We start from the raw sequence: 27,076 nt of genomic DNA on the forward strand, positions 1-27,076 counted from the left end.
GTTCTCTTGAATTTGTTTATTGTGCCATCGACTAACTAAACGTTCACAATGGAGCTTAGTAACGTCACACAATAGCAAACTCTCTCCAACATAAAACACGTCCGATCTCTGTAATCGCTTCATACAGAGTCCTCAAATATACACCTTTGGTTACTAATTCCAGAGAGTTTTGTCCGTCCAATTACAGCAGGCAGTCTATACTATCCTCGGCATTAATAACTGGCCGCACCATTTACGATCCATTGCAGTGCACTTTGGGCGCGGAATTTCTTTATAAGACAATACGGGGCTAAAACTGTAACAAAATGGACCCTACTGTTTCCTACAATATTACTGAATGGAATATGCTGGCGGCTGATGACAACTTTTGCCACTTATCAACTTTTTTCACTCGCTACATCTCATAAGGTTAAACATTTTGACATTAGCAGTTTAAGTAACTCTGTAAACGGTTCATGTGGCCATGGTCTTTCGATCAGAAGAGCGTTCCCATTCGGGCAAGGATTCGTGAGGGAAACCATGGAAAACCTGGAACAATGCTAATTTAACCTTACGTTCCACTCAGTAATTTACAAAAAGTAATTAAAAGTTTAAATAACAGATCTGATATTGTCGTTATATAATAGGGTGTTCTGGCATTGGTGGAGTCGGGTAAATGTAAAATGTAAAGATGTCTTGGTAGCGACGTCAGCACAACGTCTGATGGAATTTGCAGGACACGTGTGTGTAGAGACAGAGAATGACTCCCTTGCTAGTGTGTGTGGGATGGTAGGGATGGTCAGGAACAGCGTTGATCCTCAGGTAGGAGAACGGCTGGATCATACCCTCATAGGGCCATTCACAGGACTGTGATGTGTGAACATGTAACATACCCTGGAACAAGTATCAGTGCTAATCATTACTGGGGGGAAAACACTGTGAGAGAACGAATTAGTACATATACTCTTCATTCTCACGCTACTCGTCTGATTTTGTAATATACATTTTATTACTGAATATTCAGGTAATCTTTTGCCACAATTATTGATTCTTTTCTCCTTTATACATTTGTTTATTAATATCAGAGTACCATGTCCACACTCGTTGTCCTTGGTAAACTGTAGTGATAATTCTCTTTCGTGAGTTCACTTTTTTCTTCAATGAAGCACAAACCGTTTTCCAATATGACGCAAATGAGTATATCCTTGCTTATTTTCGCACAGATAACCACTCTTGTGTCTCATCACTAGTTTCTTTTTATGATACTGCACCAGCACACTTTCATAATTTATTTTGTACCTGGAAACACACAACACTACATGTGAAGTTCGTTGCTGTCCACGGAATCCATCACTACTCCGCACTTCTATCAGTCTTTCAAATTAGTTTTAACCTTTACAGAATGAAATTATGAATTTATCTACTTCCCCCGCATCTACACAAATTCAGCCCAATCGTTTCTCTTCTTCATTTATCATACGTAAAAAAATTACAATTTAATACCAAAGGCCCCACAATTATCACACATATCCCTCACAATCTGGTCCAGCATTGTCCTACCAAATGCTTTCGTTGGTAATATATCTTAATAAAATTTCCTCAAACTCCACCCAGTGAATTGACTTTATTCTTTAAAATAATTAATCAGCTATATTTCCTATGCCTTTAACATGAATATTCCCATGCACCTACACTAACAGTTACATGAAAAGTGAAACAGATATCCAATATAACTATATTTTTTACTGAAAGTAAAAAACATCATAATCTTATCAGAAATTATGAAAAAATTACTTATATTACTATTACAAAAATTGTCTTCCTTTTCTTATATTTCTTCATTCCCTCACGAATGTAATTCCTTTAAATCGTGATGACGATATATTCCCTTTATATTTCTGGTCTCAGGATGTCCTAAGACATACGCTCCAGGATTTGGTATCCTATTCACTTCAAATGGTCCTTCGTACATCAATTGCCATTTTTTATTTGCATTGTTTAGCAGCGACGCATAAGGATGTGTACATAACAATACTCTTTCGCCAACACCAAAGGATTGTCTGCGTAATATTCTTTTGCCAAAATCTACCTTCCCCTTTCTAGCACTTTCGGTCACATTTATTAAAGCTGTTCTTATCTTATCCTGCCATTGGGTTTCTTCTTCTTGTATCTTTGGTATCTTATCTATCCATTCATTTCTTTCTCTTCTCTCGAACATTAGTTCAGCAGGTGTAAACTTTGTGTCATATAAGGCAAATTGTTCATGATTTCCTGAAATGTATCGATGTATTCTAACCATCTTGTCTGCTTCGCATGGCAATATGTTCGCATAAATCTATGTAATTCGTGAAATGTTGGCTCCACCTAATGCATGCCTCCACCTATATCCAGTGAAATTTTTAGCATTGTCAGATAACACTGCATTCGTCTTTTCAACGCGCGGGATGTAGTCATCGAATAAACGGTTCAGAATTGGCACTGCTGTAGTAGTTTTCATTGGATAGAATTTGACATCTTTTGTAAATATCTCCAAGAAAGCTACAATTTATTTACAGCCTCCTCTAGCCCTCGGTAATGGTCCACATACATCCACTGGTAAAATAGCTAGCGGCTTTTCCGGAATAATTGAATGTAACAGGGTTTTACTGCCTCTGTCAATTGGTTTTGTTTTCTAACATATTACACATTTTCTCAGTACTGTCCATACTTTACTACGTAAATCTGGGAAGTAACAATACATTCTCAGTATTTTCGCACATTTTGCAACACCAAAGTGTCCCCAGGTGTTCTGAGTCTACATTATTAACTTCTGCTCATATTCCTGAGGTATACATACACACAAATTCTGACTCATATTACTCTGACGATGGAACAGTACATCATTCACTGCCTTCTGGTACTGATTTGTTTTATCTTCTTGTGGATCTTCTAATTTCTGTCAAATCTTCATCCATCTTGGATCACTTCGTTGGAGTCTCGTCGTATGACCACATAACTATAAATAGTATCTTCGGTTTACTTGATCTCTCATCAATAATATTGGAAATTCATCTTCATTTTCATCCGAGATTATGCCTTCTTCCAATCCTTTTGGAAGACAGGATAACACATATGCTATTATATTCTCCTTCCCTTGTATGTACAAAATATGAAATTGGTACTCTTGAAGAGCAACCGTCCATCTTCCTTATCTTGCATGTATTAGCTTACAGGTTTGTAATAAGTTAAGAGCATGATGGTCACAATACACAGTGGTTCTTGCTCCATATAAATAATAATTAAACTTTTTTAATGCCCGCATAACCGCAAGAGCCTCTGGTTTTGTGTTAGTATACGATCTCTCATAACTTGACAGTGTCCCACTAGTGAAAGCTATTGGGCGAAAGGTGGGCTTGCCATCAAGATTTAGAATTTGAAACAAACAAATGCCCAAACCAACAGATGAAGCATCCATCATTAATCCAAATTCCAAGGGCATATCAGGATGATACAGAATCTTTGCATTAGAAAAAAAACTTGCTTGATTGCTTCGAATGCTCGTTGACATTTCTCAGTCCAATGCCAATGCACGTTCTTCCTTAATTAATTTAGTAATGGCACAGCATCCATCGACTGATCCTCGATGAACCGACGAAAAAACTATAGAAGGCCTAAAATTCCTTTTAATGGCCTTTTCGTTCTAGGAACAGGAAAATTTTTTATCTCACTTATCTTCTTTTCATCTGGTAAGATGCCTCTTGAATTTACTAAATGCCCTAAGAATTTTATTTTCTCCAGGCACAAATGTGACTTTTGAAGATTAGCTGTTATTCGCACACTAGAAAATCTCTCTAACACTCGTGTCAGTAGATTGACATGTTCTTCCCAGATATTTGTAGCTATCAAGACGTCACCCACAAACAATGTTAGTTGACTTCTTACTTCAGGTCCTAATGCTGCAACCAATGCGTATATGAATTCTCCTGCACTGATATTCAAATAAAACGGAAGAATCTTGAAATGATAACTTCTTCCAGCATATACAAGTGCAGTATATTTTCTCGACTCTTCTTCTAACTTTATCTGCCAGTATGAAGCACACATATCAATTGTTGTAAAATACTTCACTCCATTGAACTTTTGGATCAACTCATCTATATTTTCTGGGTAAGTACATACTGGTACAATAATTGTGTTAATTATACGAGCATCGAGTACAACATGTACCTTTCAGATTGGTTTCAGCACAACGAGAAGTGGACTGCAGTAAGGACTGATTGAAGGTTCAATTAGATTCCAATCTAACATCCTCTTTATTTGTTTTATCTACTCGGATATTTCTACTACTTGGATGACTTTAATCAAATTTGGTTTGCATTGCCTATGTTCTTTCATTGTTCCTCTGCAGTATCTTCCATTTTCTTCCTGTCCTACCTGGGCTAGGGCACCATCGATCCAAAAATTTACTTTCCCGGAGAGAAGTCTAATTTTGCGTCCTTCTCCCAGATAGTTTCTAATCCCAGATCACAGTTGACTGTTAATTTATCTACTATTGCATGTTATCGCTGCATTTCCTAGATCCAATTTAAGCATCGTCTGTGTCTTCACAGGTTGTGATCGCTTGACAAACACTCCTAGTATTTACAATGTTGCGCAGTAAATATCGATAACGGGATCTTCTTCATTATTTTATTAAATAAACTCATTCATATTGCGTTTACTGATGCGCCAGTATCCGAAACTACCGTTACTGGAATACCCTATATTTCAACTTTCATTGCAGAAATTGGTTCCGATGAGTATTCCTCCATACATTTAGTTGTGTCAGCACAAAGATCCTCTTCTATTAATCTTTCTTCATTGTACCTCATCATATTTACATTCTGCTCATAGCCCGTATATCTTTCCTCGACCGCTCCTCCAGCGCACGATTTGGTTGGAATCAGTTTTCCGAGCGCGATACATTTGCACGAACCGCACTCTCACTCACTACTGTAACAACTGGTGTTCGTTGCCTCTAGTCATTATCAATCAGCACAGAAGATCGTGCCTTCTTTAATGAACACACACACACACACACACACACACACACACACACACATATATATATATATATATATATATATGAAATGAATGGATGAAAATGGGGAAGAAATGGCTTTAAATATTTTTGTTATTTACTCTTTTAGTACGAACTTTGTTGTAGAACCCTTTTGTTTTACGTGTGGTAATAAAAATTCATTTAGACAGAATTAAGCACATTTAAAATTACGTGAACTTTAGAAACCCTCTCATGCTGATAAATTCAAACTAACTGAGTAATAACATTCATGACTTTGAAAATTATTTAAATTAAATTTTTTACGTATGTCGGCCTTGGTACACATTTTCTAAATGCAGTGGGTTTTTAAATATTTACTGAATTCTTTCCCGGCCTTAGCTATGGAACACAAGACTGTCTTTGTTAGCATAAAATGGTTAAATATTGCCAAGCCGACCTGAACGTTAAATTATCATTGACAAAACGCACTTCACTATACGTTTAAGTTATTTGCTTTACAAATTGAAAGAACCAACAGATTAAAAACTTCAACGTTAATTATCCGCCTATGAATGCACAAATGTAAAACCAGTAATAAATTCAGTCAGCCGCAGGATCGCTGTGAAAGAAAAATATTTCATAATTCACTGCTAATTTTACCTGCTCCCAATGTACGGGTTTGGTTAATTTTATAGCGAAACATTTTTTTAAATGTGCCGCCGCTGCAAATCGTTCGGTCGCGGCACAGCGCAGCAACACCAACGATAATCGCTAAAAGTGCTGAAAATTCTTTAAAGAAATATTATAGATGGCATGGGCAAGCTAATTTACATTAGTAATACACAATTTTGATAAATTATAATGTATTTAGACCACAACAATAATTAAAATTACACACCTTTATAATTTCTCCTCTAATGGCGGCTAAGACAGATACAGACAAAAGAAGTCTACTCATGCATATAATGCTACGTCACAGGTTCCTCTCTCTCTCTCAGTTCTCGAGGAAGACGACAAAGAATGCACATTATGTAGTGCTATTTATACTATTGCTGATTATTAATATCTCTTTGTCATCTTACAACATTTTCCTCGGTGGCTATATTTTACATTTCTTCATCGCAGATATTAACATATTTCGTAATTACATTATAAGTATTGAAATATTACAATCACAAATATATCGAGAATATTATTACAGAAAATATTACAATAATAACCAACGTCCTTCATACAAAATTAAAGAATATTTTTTGTTAAACAATTACAGTACACACGAATTGCTTCATAGCGGCGTACATAGTACAATTAAACGTCATTTCAGTTTATTAACAGTGTGTGTGCTGCCAGGGAACGTTACACTGCCTATTATTGTTTTGCCAATTCGTAGAATTCGAGTTCACATTATAACCTGGATTGTACATTCTGTCATGTTGATTCTGTCTGTTTTTCCAGTACCTGAAATTGTTTCCATTACCGCTACGCGGATTACGATGTTGGTCGTAATTACTGCAGTGCGGTGGAGCACGATTTGCATTTGTCTCCTGAATCAGCTGATTGCTCGCTCGGCTGAAGCAAGCATTATTCGACTGCGAGTACGCGCTGTGTCTGTCTGGTCTTACCTTAATATCTTCTTGGATCAAGTTAATGGAGTCCAACACTGACATGAATTATTCTAAATTCTCCTCAGATGCGTGTATAACTTCTCTCTCATCTCAACCGAAGTTTCGCCTTTAAAATCCGCAGAATATCCTTGTTCGTTATAGGTTCATCCCTGTATCTTGCTTTGTTTAAATACTTCTCAGAGTATCGCCTGTTTTTACACAGGACGCCTCCGGGTTAAAGATCTCTTTTCTTAATCGTTCTTGCACATCCCATGACAATACTTAGCAAGAAACACCTTCTGAAATTCCTCGTACGTTTCGCATGTATCCAACATATCCGTGGCCCATAACGCACCACCACCTTGAATATATCCTGAATCGTAACTGATCTTTTGCGCCTCAGTCCATGGCCTTGATAGTGCTTCCGAAATCCTCGTATAAATGCCATTGGGTTTATGGATTTCCGGTCAGATGATAACGTCTGAAACTGCCTATGTTTCAACAATTTTTCCTCGATTAACATTGCAGCGTACACATTATTAGCTTGCGGCTCTGCATGCATTCCATTATAATTTATATTTCCCTCCGGCGAAGCACGTCCGTTACCATAACATGATTTATGTCTTGAGCCCTGCGTTCGTTCTACTTCACGCAGCTCGTTTCTACAGTCTTTTACTGCACCTAGCATCTGTTCCATATCTCTGGACACATTTTCAACAGAATGGACTATTTCGCCCTTCCATTGTTTAAAATTCGCCCCTAATTGTTCTTTTACATATTTAATGCCTTCTTTAATATTTTCTGCAGTTGGTAAGCTGTCAACAGGCATATTTGCTTACCGCTTCTTTTAAACATGTATCTACACATAGCACCACCTGGTTTTCCTTAGCGGATGCCCATTCATCTAATTTATTTGAGAAATCATGTTGATGTTTACTGAAATTCTCTCGTATCAACTGATCACATGCAGAAGGTATGGTACTCACAGTTTCCGTTAATTTCACTATGTAAGTTTCTACTTCCTCCTGCTTCGAGTTCATGTTTTGCATTTCTTCGGTAATCCTTATGATTTCCAAAGGAAACTGCTTTTGCGCATCTCGCAACTCGGTTATCTCATCTGAGATTATTTGTTGCTGGCTAACTCATCCCTGAATTGCAGCTGACATGTCTGTTCGCTTTTGATACAAGTCTGCTTGCTTTTGTGATACTGTTTGTATCACCAATGACATATCAATTTGCTTCTGTGACATGTCTACCTGCTTTAGTGATACTGCTTGTAAACCACCTGACATAGTCATTACCGATATTGACAGAAGTCTAAGTTGCTCTAAGATTTGAGGAAGATTTGAGGCATAGGATTTGTCTCCTGTTGAGACGAAATTGCTATCTCCTCTAATCTCGTATTTTCACCAGTTTTCTGAAAATTTAACACTTTATCCATTTTAAATTGTGATTTAGTTTTGACCATAACAAAATTAGAAAACACAAAAAACCTATATGTTTGTACACACTTAATTACACTATCTCATACAAAAATTCCTCCTGAAAAGAATGCACCAAATAAGTGTCTGTGAGTACTTCTGACGAAAATACTGAAATAAAGTGAAAATATAGAACTATATTACACTATACAGATTGAGACTATTCAGCTTAAAAGACCAGATTGAGACGCGATTGCTGATAGTTGTGTGTGCTTGCCTTATACAGCTTGCAGCGATGAGAAGTTCTGCGGTGGCGATCGTCACGTCATATCTAAAGAATTTTTGTCAAATCTTTTATAAATTGATAAATACACACCTCTAATGCGTATTGTTCTCTTGAATTTGTTTATTGTGCCGTCGACTAACTAAGCATTCACAATAACAGCAGACTCTCTCCAACATAAAAACACGTCCGATCTCTGTAATCGCTTCACACAGAGTCCTCAAATATACATCTTTGGTCACTTATTCCAGAGAGATTCGTCCGTAGCACGCAACGGCCAGTTATCGCAAGCAGTTTATACTACTCTCGGCATTAATAATTCGCCGCACGTAAGCCGAAGTTTCTCCATATTTACGATTCATTACACAGGCCGTCCCTTTAATGGCGAATCAAAATGACAGTTGGGAACGAAGTCAGTGTTGAGGAGTTTACGGACGTATAGTATTCGTTTGGTGGTCGAATTAACTTCATACTTATTGGACTTAAAACGGACGAAACATCTACAGTGGCAGAGAAAGGGAGATAGGCTGAGAACGTGAAATCTGGCAGTGATGTTTCGAGAAATATGAAGTCGATTGCCGAAGGCTTCACCGCGTGGTGGTTGACGATAGTTCGTAGCCCATGCTGGCCATACTGGTATAAAGCCACAGCCCCAGCTCAACAGTATTTCACAAGCTGCGACATCGTCGCGAAAAAACAGTGACCCGTATATGTAATAAGTTTCCTTTAATTTACGTCTGTGGTCACAAACTTTTTGTTAACAGATTACCTGTTTCGGTCTTTAATGACCTTCATCAGATCTAATCAGGGGGGGTGCAGAAAGCTATGTGCAGAAAGCAACGTGTTTTCTCAGCTGTGCGCATGATGCCACGGTGTAAGCAGCTTTGCGAAACAGTACACAGTTCGAATTGTGTGTGATTGTTTCCCTTGCGTTGCTTTGTGTTTGAAGCGAATCAGGGGGGCGCAGAAAGCTATGTGCAGAAAGCAACGTGTTTTTTCAGCAAACTGTATACAGCTTAGGAACAATACATAGAACATAATGAAAAAGTGGTACTGACAAAATCTACATTTGTGCGCTTTAAATATGAAGAGGGATACCTGTTTCATAAAAACAAAGTCCTAATGTACTGCAGTCATCAATGTGTCTAACTTTTTTATCGACGAAAACTTTATTGCTTCAGAGATACTCTCTCAAAGAATATTGACCTTGAAAAGAGCAGGCTCTCATTATCATTCCACAGTGCACGTCCGATCGATCTACGTCACGTGATATCTAAAGAATGTTTGTCAAATCTTTTATAAATTGATAAATACACACCTCTAATGCGTATTGTTCTCTTGAATTTGTTTATTGTGCCGTCGACTAACTAAGCATTCACAATAACAGCAGACTCTCTCCAACATAAAAACACGTCCGATCTCTGTAATCGCTTCACACAGAGTCCTCAAATATACGTCTTTGGTCACTTATTCCAGAGAGATTCAGCTTAAGACCAATACATAGAACATAATGAAAAAGTGGTACTGACAAAATCTACATTTGTGCGCTTTAAATATGAAGAGGGTTACCTGTTTCATAAAAACAAAGTCCTAATGTACTGCAGTCATAGTGGCATCGTCAGATGTTAAATGCCGAATCAGCACCAGCATCGTCAAATACATATAAATAACATCACATGCACGAGTCATGTTGCCAGTAGTGCCACTGTTCAAAACAAGCTGCCGTACAGTAGCCACAAGATGTTGTAAGTTCACCAGATGTCGCTAATGTCGGTATACATCAATTTTCAATAATTAATTGAAACAGCGAAAATAAAGGGGCATACAATAGTTGAAGTCTGTAATATGCTCATAACGTATAAAAGGCATTACAGTAATAAAAATCAATAAAAAGAAGAACACGACAAAAGTAAGATTGTTAAAAAGAGGAAGAGTTAAGAAACAGTTGTTTAATATTATTCGGTGCACTATCAGTGGTGTTTAATACTTACGTCATTATCTAGAATAGTGGCACTTGGGCACATGTCAACCACTGTCCATCGGGGAAGACGTATGTAATAACGTAACATTATTTTCTGTTTTGTGGCAGCGAATAGACAATACATGATCGAGACAGTTGAAGAGTGAATGTGTACAAGTAAAATTTAATAGCTTACATCTACATACCTATATCTACATTTATACTCCGCTAGCCACCAAGCCAAGCGGCGAGTGGCGGAGGGCACTTATTCGTTCAAAAATATTTCCTCCAATTCTCCCCCCCCCCCCCCCCCCCCGGACCCGCGCCCCTCTGTTCCACTCGCAGATCGCGCGAGGGTAAAACGCCTCAGTACGAGCTCTAATTTCCCTTATTTTTGAATGGCGATCATTGATCGATTTGAAACTTTGTGGTAATAATATATGCTCTGCATCCTCGGCGAATATCAGATTTTGGAATGTAGTGGGCAGCCCCTTCCGTTTAGCGCGTCGTCTACCTGCAAATGTCTCAAACTTCAAACTTTCTATGAGATTTGTAACAATCTCGCGATGGCTAAATGTACCAGTCACGATTCTTGCCGCTCTCCTGTGGAACTTCTCAATCTGTTGAATCAGGTTCAACTGATAAGGGTCCCATACAGACGAACAATGCTCTAAGACTGGACGAACTAAAGCATTGTGAGGGATTCTACCAATAAACAGCAATCTAGAGTCGTCTTACCCGTTACTTGTGTAATCTGATCATTCTATTTAAGATCATTTCGAAGAGTCACACCCAGATACTAGACGGATGTTAGCGTTTCCTAAGACTAGGCATTTATTTTGTACTCGTAAATTAATGGGGATTTTCGCTTTGTTATATGCAGTAGGTTACACTTACTAATATTGAGAGATAACTGCCAGTCATTACATCACGCATTTGTCTGCAAATCCTCATTGATTTGTTCACAACTTTCGTGTGATACTACTATCCTATAGACTACAGAATCGTCTGCAAACAGTCTGATGCCGCTATCAATGCCATCAACCAGTTCGATTATGTAAATCGTAAAAAGCAGCGGACCTATTAGGCTGCCCTGGGGCACACCAGATGTTACGCTTGTTTCTGTTGAAGTCTACCCATTCAGGACGACATACTGCTCTCTGTCTGTTAGAAATCTTACTCTCCAACCGCATATATCATCGGATAGATCGTAAGCGCGCACTTTTTGAAGCAAACGACAGCGTGGAACTGAGTCGAATGCTTTCCGAAAGTCAAGATTAGAATTACAAGTAAAAGTTGAACGTAAAACTGCATAGTTTCGCTTAAGATATACATATTCTGTACACCTCTATGTAATACGGAATTGATCAGTAGTTGTCACGAGAGGCAAACTCATGACTATCAGAGAAGGCATGAAGTATAGCATTTTTGGTAGAGAAGCAGCAGCAGCAGCAACAGAAGCAGCAGCAGAAGCAGCAGCGACAGCAGGTAGAGCACTCAGCGCTCAGTAGTTTCGAACGTAGACTATTCGCAGGGTGTCAACTGAGTAATAAATCCATGACGAACGTATCAACTCGTCAATAGCTACCCAAGTATTCGATTCTGAATTAGAAACACGCAGGAACAACCACAAGCTAAGCCAATACGAGCTACACTTGAAATACTGACGGGAAGGGAGCACTGCGCATTTTGGAGGATGATTGTAATAAAAACCACATGAAATCAACGAAAAGAATGACTCATGAGTTCCAGAGTGCTACCAGCAGTGCATAAAGACTGTGCGTAGGGAGCTAATAATATCTAGGTACAATAGTCGAACCACTTATTTGGAATGATGAATGACTCTACATCCCGTTGTCCGATGGAATGGCTTGGATTTGGCGAATGACTGGAGAACGTTATCCATTGTCGTGCTTAGTGACAATAGTGGGGTCTTGAAGAGACGGTGTTACGGTTTGGCTGTAGTCCCATTATTCCATTTGAAAAAAATGCTGAAGACAGACAGATATCTGTGTACTGCTTATTCTTGAATACCTTGGACACGAAAATTGTTTGTATCAGTGGACAGTGCGTCCTGACATAAGGCAGCATTGTGAGGCAATGGTTTCTGGACATCAAAATTCCTGGCGTGTACTGGCGTAACCAGATTTCCAGCCTGAATCAGATGGAATACCTCTGGGGTGAGTTAGGACGTCGACTTCGCTCCGGACCCCAACGTCTAAACCTTGTCTCGTTTTGTATCTTGAAACTGAATTGGCTGCCATTTCTAACATTCCGATATCTCATTTAAAATGTCCCTAGCGGGGCTCAAGATGTGGTGAAGGTGGAGGGTGGACAAATCCAATATTAATGTCAACTAGTAGGTGACTGTATACTTTTGATCAGATATTATGTGATCTGGCATAACTAAAAGCGCCGGAATGAAGAGGATGAACGGAAGACCAGAGAAGACGGTAAGGCGACGTCAGCCAATAGCCAGTTGGCAAGGACTGCGCCACGGCAGGAGCGACCTCTGCAAGAAGTGAATATAAGCGCCGCTCCTGACAGCCACGGCCGGACGTTAGTGGAGTGTTAGCACAGCCTAGCAGACAATGCTACGATATCAATTATTACTGGATTGAAATTTGTCTATAGCGAAGAACATTACTGTTTACTTGTCGCCCATTGCTTGCGACACCTGTTTTAAATACGAAGTTAAGTATTGTCAATGTACTTTATTGAAATAAAACTAGTAACGGTATTTGCTTGAGTTGTTGTATAGCATTCCGAGAACGCAGGTTCCTTAGGCACCCTATATGTGACAAGTGGGCAGGACCCCGCATTTGGTGACAAGGAGTTCCAAACGAACTCCGTGCCGACGGCCACGGACTTTTCTTTTAATGTGCTGGTGCCTTAATTCTTTCTTTGTCTTACTTTGCAGAGGGGCTTATTTCTTTAACAGTTTCTTATCGTTTTTGATAATCAGTGTTTTCAGGTAGGCGTTACAGAATTTTTCTTGCTTTTTTGTCTGTTTGTGGCATTTGTGTCTTTGAACATGCCCACCCCACCTGTCCCGCCCCCTGCTCAGGCGCCACAGCCGCAAGAGTTAGATGGCACACAGCTAATGCAGATGTTTCAGTTTCAAATGCAGCAGATTTCTGCACTACTCAGCACGGTGCAGCAGCTATTGGCCAACGCTGCGCTCCTGACGAAACAAGCACCACCGACTACTGCTGCTGTACCACCTCTCCGACAGTTTTGTGGTCAAGAAGAAGAATGGCTCGAGTGGTTACACCAATTTGAGGCACACCTGCTAGCCAACTTCTGTGAAACTTCAAATGGTTCAAATGGCTCTGAGCACTATGGGACTTAACATCTGTGGTCATCAGTCCCCTAGAACTCAGAACTACTTAAACCTAAGTAACCTATGGACATCACACACATCCATGCCCGAGGCAGGATTCGAACCCATGACCGTAGCGGTCACGAGGCTCCGGACTGAGCGCCTAGAACCGCGAGACCACTGCGGCCGGCGTGAAACTTCCCTATCTATTATCAAGCGTAGGAAGTGCAGTGTTCAGATTAATTCAAAAACTTTTTCCTAACGCCACTCCGAGTGAACTTGGTTACGAGCAGATTATTGCTTCGCTAAAATTCTATTATGAGCAACAAGTGAATGTGGCAGCAGCTAGATATCAATCTTTCATTGCAAAAAACGGTCAGAACAAACTTATTGCGAGTGGGTAACAGATTTGCAAGGTACGACAAGGAAATGCAAATCTAAATGTGCTTGCGATGCCTTATATTCAGATGTTATGTTATATGATGCGATCGTACACAATGTGGCTGACGTCAAACTCAGAGAACAATTCTGCAACAGTCGAATCCATCATTTCAGCAGGTAGTGCAAATACTAGATCAGTACGATTCCGGTTCCCTAGCGCCTGATAACTTTGAGCAGCCAGCTATTTGTCGCGTTGAGTCCCTTGTAATCACCCCATTCCTCACCGGCAGCTTGGGATAGCCACGCCGAGTAAACAACTTTCCACGCTCTGTAAGCAGTTCACTAAACAGGCGGCTACACAGGCGAACAGAACTAAGTCATGCCCTTGGTGTCATTCACGGCACAAACGCCAAGACTGCCCCTCCCGACAAGCTCAGTCTTACGCTTGTGGTAGGAAAGAACGTGTACAATCCGTATGTTTGCAACGGATCAAACATATTACTTCGGCCCACTCACAAAAACCAGTCACAAGGCCCACGTCATTAATGCAGTATATTCCAGGTCTGCAACAGGCAAGCGTGCCGTTTCTTCAGTGATACGCTAGTCAAACAAACTTTTTGTTCATTTACTTATTTCTGCGAAACGTCTGTAATTTCAGTTGGATACAGATGCCTTTGTCACAGTGCTCAATCGTCACACACATGAACTGTTAGGCTCTCCACACCTGACTAAAACTAGCACGACACTGACGGCTCATAATGGACAAGATTTTCCTGTTCTTGGAAAGTGTGCTTTGTATCCCTTGCATACGGGAACAGTAACTTTTACTGTGCTACAATCACGCGAGTGTGAGAACATATTTGGTCTTGATCCTTTTGATTTGTTTGGCTTCAACGTTCAGGACAATGTGTTGTCAGCGTCTGCATTCCATGAAAAAGACAGTGTAGCCAGCTTGCTAAAAGAATTCCCGGAACTCTGGAAGTTTAGGCAAACCTGACAATTTTGTTGCACGTATTACGCTGAAAGACAATGCTCAGCCGAAATTTTGCAGGCCCAGAACTGTTCTCATTGCATTACCTGACAAAGTCACTGCTGAACTTACAGAATTGCAGGCTAACGGTGCTGTTGCGCCCATATCACCTAGTCAATGTGCAAGTTCACTGGTTTTGCTCCCTAAACCTTCAGGTCGCATTCGCTTCAATGTTGACTTTACAGCCAACCCAGTAACTGTAATGGATACTTATCCATTGCCTTGCCCAGAGGATCTCATAGACAGATTAGGCGCTGGACGCTACTTTTCAAAAATTGATTTGCGCAATGCATATCTTCAAATACCGCTCGATGAGGAATCTCAAAATGTGTGCGAAGTAAATACTCATTTGGGTTTGTTCAAATATTTGCGTTTGCATTTTGGCAGTGCTTCCGCACCCGCCATTTTACAACGGTATTTGGGACAGCTAGGGCCCAACTGTTCAAACTATTTGGGCGATATTGTAGTAGCACGTCGTACACCCAAAGAACATAGTGCAAATTTACGTGCTTTGTTTTGGGTGTTATCTGATGCAGGACTGAAGTGTATACTGGACAAGTGTGCTTTTTTTTTTTTTTTTTTAACCTGAGTTGCAGTATCTTCGTCATGTCATATACAGTCAAGGTGTAAATCCTCTTCAGTCACATTTGTTAGCCATACGTGACCTGCCAGTTCCTCACAATGTCACAGAACTGCAGTCAATCTTAGGGAAAATGAACTATTATGTTCGGTTTATACCGAATGCTGCACAAATCGCAACGCCATTGCGTCGCAAGAATGTCCGTTTTGTTTGGACAGATGAGTGCCAAGTAGCTTTTCAAAAACTGAGCGATGCTTAGGTCACTTTGATCCTGCCAAACTAATTGTATTTCAAGTTGACGCTTCTTCTTACGGAATCGGTGCCGTGCTTTCGTACAGAATTGGTGATAAAGACAGGCCTATTGCTTTCACATTGAAAGTGGTGTCCAAAGCTCGGTGTAACTATTCAAAAATTGAGAAAGAGGTTTTGCCTGTTATGTATGGTGTCACCAAATTTCACCAGTATTTGTATGGCAGAAAATTCTACTTAATAACGGATCACAAGCCTACGCAGTCATTATTTCATCCGACCTAACCGTTTCCTGTGAGAACTGCTCAAAAATTGCAAAGATGCGCTTTGTTGTTGTCTCAATACCAGTACGAGACTGTATCGTCAGACAGCTCAACATGGTAATGTGGACGCGCTTTCATGTCTTCCGTTTGGTCCTGATAGAGATTTTAACGCTTCTGCTCCATATTGTTGTCACATCGACGCCAAGGATTCTGAATTGCATCAGACTTTTCCGCTGAACTATAAGAAAATTGCACAGGCCACGGATGCTGATCTAGATTTGAACATTTTGCTAACATATATCCCCATATCGTGGCCTCGTTCCTTGAATAGCATACAGTACTCTGTAGTGCACTGATACGTTGCCCTTCGGCACATAAACGCTTTGCAGAAAGGTGTGATGCTTGTTCACAATGACAATGGACAGTCACGTGTGTGGATCCCTAAAGCTTTGTAAAAATAAGTGTTGCAGTTACTTCTGTTGTTAATTGGCAGGAGCCAATTCACGGGGTTTGGAGGAAGCCGAAAGGCACGCGTTTAAGCTCACGCAGGCTGGAACAGGTCAGAGAAATAAGACTAGCAAAACAGGAGGTAACTGGTAGAAAACTTTAATCCAGAATTGGTGAACATCTCTCTTGACTGTACATGCTTCACAAGATAAATATCAAAGGATATGGCGCCTTGCTAGGTCGTAGCAAATGACGTAGCTGAAGGCTATACTAACTATCGTCTCGGCAACTGAGAGCGTAATTTGTCAGTTCCATCTCTAGCAAAGTCGGCTGTACAACTGGGGCGAGTGCTAGGAAGTGTCTCTAGACCTGCCGTGTGGCGGCGCTCGGTCTGCAATCACTGACAGTGGCGACACGCGGGTCCGTCGTATACTAGCGGACCGCGGCCGATTTAAAGGCTACCATCTAGCAAGTGTGGTGTCTGGCGGTGACACCACAACTTCACCAAAGACACTGCGGGATTGTTCGTACGAAACAGCGCGCCGGCACTGCACTTGGCAGGGTATTGACACCCAAACAGAACAGATGACGTCACAGCATAACGTATGTGCGGAAAGTCACTCCGCTCCGCCATAAAAATTCTCTGGTTGGCCGAAGTCGCAATCGCCATGGCAACGTGTGCACATAGACTTTGCGGGGCCGGCCGGTGCGGCCAAGCGGTTCTAGGCTCTTCAGTCTGGATCCGCGCGACCGCTACGGTCGCAGGTTCGAATCCTGCCTCGGGCACGGATGTGTGTAGGTTAGTTAGGTTTAAGTAGTTCTAAGTTCTAGGGGACTGATGACCTCGGATGTTAAGCCCCATAGTGCTCAGAGCCATTTGAACCATTTAGACTTTGCGGGACCTTGTTGAAACACTCGTCTGTTGATTTTGATTGACTCATGTAGCAAGCTTCCTTTTCTGTGCCAATGAAATTGACAACGTCACGCAGCACAATTCAGGTGTTGTCACAGATTTTTTGCCTGGAAGGTTTACCTGAAGTAATAGTGTCAGAAAACGGACCACTGTTCACGTCAAATGAATTTGAATTATTCAGTGAACGTAATGAAATACAGCAGCTAATTAGTACACCGTTCCATCCACAGTCAAACAGCGAAGTGGAACGTTTTGTCAGTACATTCAAGCAGCAAATGGCCATACTTCGCTCCGCACACACTAGGGATGAAGCACTGAAATTGTTTCTCGCCTCATATCGTTCGCACCCACGAGATGGACCATCACCGGCGGAATTGCTTCACGGCCGCCGCCATCGGACACTGCTCCACCCTACTCGGCATCAGGCGCCAAAGGAAGGCCGCAAGAATCGCTTCGCGCCGAATGATATTGTAGTTTACAGGGTTTTTAGCGGCAGCAAACGGTCGGCGCGACTTGGCGCTTGCATGTATCTTCTTTCAAGTCCAGATGGTCTGCAGCGCCACCATCAAAATCAACTTCGCCTGTGCCATGTACACGATGATCTCTCAGTCTCTCTTCCCCCAGTTCACGGGTCCAGAAGGCAGCGCGGCCACAGCAGCCGCCAGAGGGTGTCACCAGCGAACCGCGGGACGACCCCATGGAGACGGAGCCCTTTTGGAATACCATGGAAAACTTAAATCATGTTGGGTGGATGAAGATTGGAGCATCCATCCCTCTGAATACAAGGTTCAAATGGTTCAAATGGCTCTGAACACTATGGGACTTAATTTCTGAGGTCATCAGCCCCCTAGAACTTAGACCTAACTAACCTAAGGACATCACACACATCCATGCCCGAGGCAGGATTCGAACGTGCGACCATAGCGGCCGCGCGGCTCCAGACTGTAGCGCCTAGAACCGCTCGGCCACCTCGGCCGGCTGAATACAATGCCTATCTGTTTAATATAACGCTACCACATTCAGTTTATCCCTACTTCACAATATTGTTTAACGAACAAGTTTTTCATGACGTGCAAATGCAGTACTGCACCGTTCATTCATTTCTCCCTACCAGTCACCGCACAAACTAAACACACCAGTTCATAATGTAGCATCACAAACTATCAGATGACATCAAGAGCATAACGATGATGTTTGATCTGCATTCTTTACACCACAACTATCCTTTTGATAGCCCGAAAAACTGAGGCAGCATCCTTCTATAATGAGAGAGATCTACATCTACATTCTACATCTACATTTATACTCCGCAAGCCACCCAACGGTGTGTGGCGGAGGGCACGTTACGTGCCACTGTCATTACCTCCCTTTTCTGTTCCAGTCGTGTATGGTTCGCGGGAAGAACGACTATCTGAAAGCCTCCGTGCGCGCTCTAATCTCTCTAATTTTACATTTGTGATCTCCTCGGGAGGTATAAGTAGGGGGAAGCGATATATTTGATACCTCATCCAGAAACGCACCCCCTCGAAACCTGGCGAGCAAGCTACACCGCGATGCAGAGCGCCTCTCTTGCAGAGTCTGTCACTTGAGTTTGCTAAACATCTCCGTAACGCTATCACGGTTACCAAATAACCCTGTGACTAAACGCGCCTCTTCTTTGGATCTTCTCTATCTCCTCCGTCAACCCGATCTGGTACGGATCCCACACTGATGAGCAATACTCAAGTATAGGTCGAACGAGAGTTTTGTAAGCCACCTCCTTTGTTGATGGACTACATTTTCTCAGGACTCTCCCAATGAATCTCAACCTGGTACCCGCCTTACCAACAATTAATTTTATATGATCATTCCACTTCAAATCGTTCCGCACGCATACTCCCAGATATTTTACAGAAGTAACTGCTACCGGTGTTTGTTCCGCTATCATATAATCATACAATAAAGGATTCTTCTTTCTATGTATTCGCAATACATTACATTTGTCTATGTTAAGGGTAATTTGCACTCCCTGCACCTAGTGCCTATCCGCTGCAGATCTTCCTGCATTTCACTACAATTTTCTAATGCTGCAACTTCTCTGTATACTACAGCATCATCCGCGAAAAGCCGCATGGAACTTCCGACACTATCTACTAGGTCATTTACATATATTGTGAAAAGCAATGGTCCCATAACACTCCCCTGTGGCACGCCAGAGGTTACTTTAACGTCTGTAGACGTCTCTCCATTGATAACAACATGCTGTGTTCTGTTTGCTAAAAACTCTTCAATCCAGCCACACAGCTGCTCTGATATTCCGTAGGCTCTGACTTTGATTACCAGGCGACAGTGCGGAACTGTATCGAACGCCTTCCGGAAGTCAAGGAAAATAGCATCTACCTGGGAGCCTGTATCTAATATTTTCTGGGTCTCATGCACAAATAAAGCGAGTTGGGTCTCACACGATCGCTGTTTCCGGAATCCATGTTGAGGAGATGTTGAGGATAAGGCGCTGGTGTGCCTTACTATTGTGTAGCTGCGGGAGTAAGGGTTTTCAGATGAAACTACATTGTGTGAAAGTGTGATGTGATGTTTTATTATTATTGTTACTATTTTTATAATTATTTACTTGCGTTTGATTTTTTTACCAAATCCCTGCTCTGTGTCTCATAAGTATTCTTTCGTTGTAAGGAACTTTTTTGCTTAGTAGGTAGATTGTAACTGGCTTTTTAAATAAGTTCTTTTTAGTAATCTCTTTGATGTTCTTGGGTAGTTTATTGTATAATTTTATTATTTAGTAGAAAATGCTGGTTTCCGTTTTACGTTCATTTTTTTTCTTGGTAAATGGAAGTTCACTACAGATCTTACTTTGTCACAAGGTCATTGTCAGAGCTGTTTGTGCAGCAATTGTCTACGTTATTTTTTATGTGCGTAACTGAGTGGTAAATGTGCTCACGTGGTGTGGATAAAACCCATCGTATTTTGAAGAGATCTTTACAATGTGTGACGTGATTCTGCGGCACTGTTAAAGTCCCGCCCCAATCGCCAGGTGTCTCCAAAGCCGGAAGTGTGTGCCTGCTGCTGCACACGTCATGCTGAGCAATCGAAACCTCGGTATAAGAAGATTCATCCATATTTTTTCCCGTACGCTATTGGCTATAGAATTTTATCCCATTGACACTAAGGTGGGAGAAAGGCATAAATACTGGAGATACCCCTATTTTGTACTGAATGTACACGGTCCAGTCACTTTAACGAGACCACCGTCTACGTTTGACGTCAGCTTTGCAAAATGTGATTTACCCCATTTTGTACCGAGGTCCACCAGTATCGATGGTTGAGCGGTCCTGCGTGTACCGGCACAGACCAGCTGGAAAGAAGCTGAGCGGCTGCTGGTTGACAACACACCGGGAGAGGAGTCGAATGTATGGGTGAAGCACTGTCCAATGCTGTCTCGATTCCGTTTATTTTTTATTTTTTATTTTTTAGTCATCAGTCTCCAGTGCCAAACTCTTCGCCCCAGAGTAGCACTTGCAACCTATGTCCTAAATTGTTTGCTGGATGTATTCCAAACTCCGTCTCCCTCTACAATTTTTGTTCTCTGCAGTTTTCTTTAGTCTATGGAAATCATTCCCGATGTCTTAACAAGTGTCCTATCAATCTATCCCTTCTCCTTGTCAGTGTTTTCCACACATTCCTTTCGTCTCCGATTCTGCGCAGAATTTCTTTATTACTTATCAGTCCATCTAATTCTGAACATTCATCCGTAGCACTACATCTCAAACGCTTCGACTCTCCTCTGTTACGGTTTTCCCAGAATCCGTATTTTACTACTATACAATGCTGTGCTCCAAACGTACATTCTCAGAAATGTATTCCACAATTAAGGCATATCTTTGATACTAGTAGACCTCTCTTGGACAGGAATGCTCTTTGTGACAGTGCTGGACTGCTTCCGATGTCCCTCTTGCTCCATCCGTCATTGGTTATTTTGAATCCTGTGTAGTTGATTTCCTTACGTTCATCTAGTTCGTGACCATCAAGCCCGACGTTCAGTTACTCGCTGTTCTCATTTCTGCTTTTTCTCATTACTTTCGTCTTTCTTCGATTTCCTCTCATTCCATATTCTGTACTCATTAGACTATTCACTCCATTCAGCAGATCATGTAATTCTTCACCTTCACTCAGGATATACATGTCGTCAGCGAATCGCATCATTGATTTCCTTTTACCCTGAATTTTAGTTCCACTCCTGATTCTCTCTTTTATTTACTATCATTTTATTTCCTATTATTTTGCTTCTTCTACGTACAGACTGAAGAATAGGAGCATAGACTACATCCCTTTCCTATATCGTTTTTAATCCGGGCATTTAGTTTTTGGTCGTCTATTCTCATTATTCCCTGTTGACTCTTGTATATATTGTATATTACCCGTCACTCCCTATATGTTACCCATACTTTTCTCCCGATTTCGAACATGTTGCACCGTTTTAGACTGTCTAACGTTTTCCCAGGTCGACAGATGCTATGATCTTGATTTGTCTTTAGTCTTGCCTCTGTTATGAACCGCAACATCAGGTTTGCCTCTCTGGTGGCATTACCTGTCCTAAAGCCCAACTGATCATCTAACACGTCCTCAGTTTCCTTTTACATTCTTCTGTATATTATTCTTGTCAGTAACTTGAACACATGAGCCTTTCAGCTAAATGTCAGATAATTCTCGCATTTCTCAGATTTTGTCGTCTTGGAAATTGTGTGGGTGATAATTTTCGGGAAGTGAGATGGTATGTGGGCAGATTCAGACATTCTACACACCAGCGTGAATAGTTGTTTTGTTGCCACTTCCCCCAGGAATGAATTCTGATGGAATGTTATCAGTCCCTTCTGCCTTATTTGATCCTAAGTCCCTGAGGCGTGGCATCTTACATAACTCCTGTCTAGAGCCTGTGTATCGGGAAAATGAGTCATGCATGTAAAATGACATTGTTTGAAGCGGGTTCAGTACACTTCTGTATATGCTTTTAGTAGTGTGAATTATGCGTGAATGTGGGCTAAAGTAAATATGTAGATCATAGCTCTGCTGATGAACGTTGTACGACGGGAATTTTGTATCATAATATGTTAAGTAAGTTTATGGTAAAAGGAAAGCTAATTCGAGTGCAACTGAAAATAGTTAATAACGTAAAGTATAAGCAAAATATCAGAATGTTAACTATTTATTTCAGGAAAAAGTACAGTTCGAAACTGTGTTATTTATTGATTGGTTAGTCATGAAAAACGCGGAATAACGCGGGAGAATGTTTTTCGATTAGCCTTAAAGAAAACTGAACAGTCAAAACTGATTCTTTTCTCTTGGAAATACACAATTCTTACGGCAGTCTAAGTAGTCGGAGCCCAGGGCTTTCAGAGGTACGGCCGTTTTTAGTATGAGCTCTGAAGGAAATTACAGTTTGCCTCTTTTAGTTGTGCTACTTGCCTCAAAAGTGTTTTAAAGTGAAGGCATATTTATTCTGGTGTGTTTTTTTATAGAAAGTACGGATTTTTAAAGTAGTTTTGTGTATAAGAAAAGACAGTAATACCGCGTGGCATATTCAGCAGATCGGCAACTAAAGACTTAAATGCATTAGACACCGATAAACTTAATAGTACGGCGAGCACTTCCATTTAACAATAATCCGTTCTTAGTAGCTGTTCAGATTTCTGGAAATACGTTACCATAAACTTACTAACTTGAATGAAACGGTTTGTGCATGATTGTGTTAGGTTTAGCACCGGCTTGGCAGTAAACTAGTCATTCTCGACTTCAGTATATACCCAAGTTTTGCCAGTATTTTCATCTTTCATTCAAAATTAAGACCTTTCCTCGATTCTTAGAATAGTTACGTTGTATGCAGTCTGGTGCGAGTTGAGGTAAGGCGTGTTTCTGCTCGGCTTTCCTACGGGCGATCTGCTGCAACGAGTTCACAGGTAGGTGCTGGTAAAAAGGACGAAAGGAAACGCGCCGCCGCACATGGTGCATCTGTGCCGGGAAAACAGTTCAAATGCCTTAGTACATTGAATCCGTGGTTGACAGAAATTTTGTAGAAGACCGTATTGTGAACTACACTCCTGGAAATTGAAATAAGAACACCGTGAATTCATTGTCCCAGGAAGGGGAAACTTTATTGACACATTCCTGGGGTCAGATACATCACATGATCACACTGACAGAACCATAGACACATAGACACAGGCAACAGAGCATGCACAATGTCGGCACTAGTACAGTGTATATCCACCTTTCGCAGCAATGCAGGCTGCTATTCTCCCATGGAGACGATCGTAGAGATGCTGGATGTAGTCCTGTGGAACGGCTTGCCATGCCATTTCCACCTGGCGCCTCAGTTGGACCAGCGTTCGTGCTGGACGTGCAGACCGCGTGAGACGACGCTTCATCCAGTCCCAAACTTGCTCAATGGGGAACAGATCCGGAGATCTTGCTGGCCAGGGTGGTTGACTTACACCTTCTAGAGCACGTTGGGTGGCACGGGATACATGCGGACGTGCATTGTCCTGTTGGAACAGCAAGTTCCCTTGCCGGTCTAGGAATGGTAGAACGATGGGTTCGATGACGGTTTGGATGTACCGTGCACTATTCAGTGTCCCCTCGACGATCACCAGTGGTGTACGGCCAGTGTAGGAGATCGCTCCCCACACCATGATGCCGGGTGTTGGCCCTGTGTGCCTCGGTCGTATGCAGTCCTGATTGTGGCGCTCACCTGCACGGCGCCAAACACGCATACGACCATCATTGGCACCAAGGCAGAAGCGACTCTCATCGCTGAAGACGACACGTCTCCATTCGTCCCTCCATTCACGCCTGTCGCGACACCACTGGAGGCGGGCTGCACGATGTTGGGGCGTGAGCGGAAGACGGCCTAACGGTGTGCGGGACCGTAGCCCAGCTTCATGGAGACGGTTGCGAATGGTCCTCGCCGATACCCCAGGAGCAACAGTGTCCCTAATTTGCTGGGAAGTGGCGGTGCGGTCCCCTACGGCACTGCGTACGATCCTACGGTCTTGGCGTGCATCCGTGCGTCGCTCTGGTCTGGTCCCAGGTCAACGGGCACGTGCACCTTCCGCCGACCACTGGCGACACATCGATGTACTGTGGAGACCTCACACCCCACGTGTTGAGCAATTCGGCGGTACGTCCACCCGGCCTCCCGCATGCCCACTATACGCCCTCGCTCAAAGTCCGTCAACTGCACATACGGTTCACGTCCACGCTGTCGCGGCATGCTACCAGTGTTAAAGACTGCGATGGAGCTCCGTATGCCACGGCAAACTGGCTGACACTGACGGCGGCGGTGCACAAATGCTGCGCAGCTAGCGCCATTCGACGGCCAACACCGCGGTTCCTGGTGTGTCCGCTGTGCCGTGCGTGTGATCATTGCTTGTACAGCCCTCTCGCAGTGTCCGGAGCAAGTATGGTGGGTCTGACACACCGGTGTCAATGTGTTCTTTTTTCCATTTCCAGGAGTGTATAATGAAGAATTTAGTAAATCGGTACATATGGAGTTTTGCACGGAACCCGTTCCGAGTCACCGAAGGGACTTACAAGTGGATGTTACACAGTCACAATAATAATGACGGCACATCGAAGCAGCGGATAGCGTCGTATCGGTATCAACGAGCAGCAATACGGCAGAGCAGCGCTGCCAACTTACGCGAGCGGGGACCCTGAAACTAGTACGGCAGACGAAGAAGGTCGGACTCGCAGTTTCAGCACGTCGAGGCTCCAACATTCAGCGAAAGATAAGCTTGTTACATTTGTTGTGTGTGTGTGTGTGTGTGTGTGTGTGTGTGTGTGTGTGTGCTGAATGACTGAGTAACATGGAAAGTGATGAAGATTTTGTAAATATGATACAATAGGAAGGGCTCTCATTCAGTGTAAGTGCTTCACAAACAAGCACGTCTGAACAGAGAGAAGGAATAGATGTTAAAGTAAAACAGGTTTTTGACGATATTTCTTCATTATTTACAGACAGTGGAGTAGAATCTGCTTCGAGTATGTTAGTTAATGTAACTAGTGGGGTTAATGTAAATCCTGAAAGTGACATTAAACATGAAATCGGTAACAACCAGTTGTATGATGACAGTATGGGTAGTGTTACTGAAACAAATGTGTCAAATGTGGGTACCAAATATGGTATAGTACCGGGAGAACGTGGTAAACACAAAACAATGATGCAGAAAATAGAACCTGGAAGTATGCAAAAAATGTTTGCAGCATTAATGGGTTCTATAAAAGATGGACATACTAATTTGGCTGACACAATTGGTCAGAAAATCATTAAACTTGATGAAAAACTCAAAAAAGCAAACTAGTGATTTTAATGAAAAAACTGAAAAGCAAACTAGTTATCTTAATGAAAAACTTGAAAGGCAGGAGGGGGTTTTAAAAGAAATGTGGTAAAATGATTTGGAGTCGTTACAAAATAAAGTGGATGGCAAAATTTCTCAAGTTGAGAATAACTGCCAACAGTACATTAAGAATGTAAAACGTTAATTAACAGATGCCTTGACAAAAGTTGCTATTGGAAACAAACAAAGGGTAGAAGTGATAAAAGAAAATGTGCACAAAGTAGAGATCAAAATAGTGGCGGTAGAGTCTATACGTGTAAATGATCAGAAATTGTTACACAATAAAATGAGTTCTGAATATGTCAATTGTATGAATGAAGTAAAAACTGAGTCTGACCGAGTGGGTGTGTCTGAAGAAAAAGTTCTTCAGCTAACGAACCAGGTAGAAGAGGTTGAAAATAAGTTAGATGAGCATAGCAGTAGATTATGCGAAGCTGAAACTAACCTCAGACATGAAACTAACAGTAGTGGATGTAGTTTTGTAGCAGAATCTTCTGAAATATCATGTCGCCAACAGGCAGTTTTTACGTTTTGATACAACAGGAAATGTACATCCAAAAGAATTTTGGAATTACTTTGAAGGTGTTCTACCTAATTTGTAGTCAGGCAGACAAACAATAGGGTTCATTACGCCTAAATTCTTGGCAGATAGTATACTTTGGGGGATTATCGCTACTAAACAGTACAATACTCTATATAAATTTAAAGAGGCGGTTTTTAAAGAATATTGGGGCAAGCGAAAGCAAATGGAGTTGCTAAATAGCTTCTGGGCTGGGGAAAAGTTTAATCCCAGAAAGGAAAGCGTAAGAAAGATTGCATTAAAGTGCTTGACAAATTTGTCATATTTAAACAATAAAGTCGAGCCAGAACAAATTGTTATGGTCCTGGAAGGTTAACTGCCCTTGAACTGGCGAAACAAAATTAGTGCAGCTGCAAGGGATGTTAATAAATTCGTTAGTTATTTAGAGAGAGTTGAGATGTTGTCGCATGAGGAGGAGCATGCAAATCGTAACGTCAGACTACCAAATAACGCAGAACCGCAGCAGAAAGTAAACGTTGACAGAATTGGCGTGTACGGTGGAAACAGCAGGGGTAGATGTGCCGGGAGGTGGCGCTATCCAACAAATGATAGGCGAAATAATGGGGAGCAGGTGCACAATTATCGGTCGTATACTCCGGTGCGAGAGGATTATGTTGCACCAAGGCAACATCAAATAGGAGTAAACGTAAGAAATGG

Source organism: Schistocerca cancellata, chromosome 1, assembly GCF_023864275.1.
Source record: "Schistocerca cancellata isolate TAMUIC-IGC-003103 chromosome 1, iqSchCanc2.1, whole genome shotgun sequence".
In the NCBI taxonomy this organism is placed as follows: Eukaryota; Metazoa; Arthropoda; class Insecta; order Orthoptera; family Acrididae; genus Schistocerca; species Schistocerca cancellata.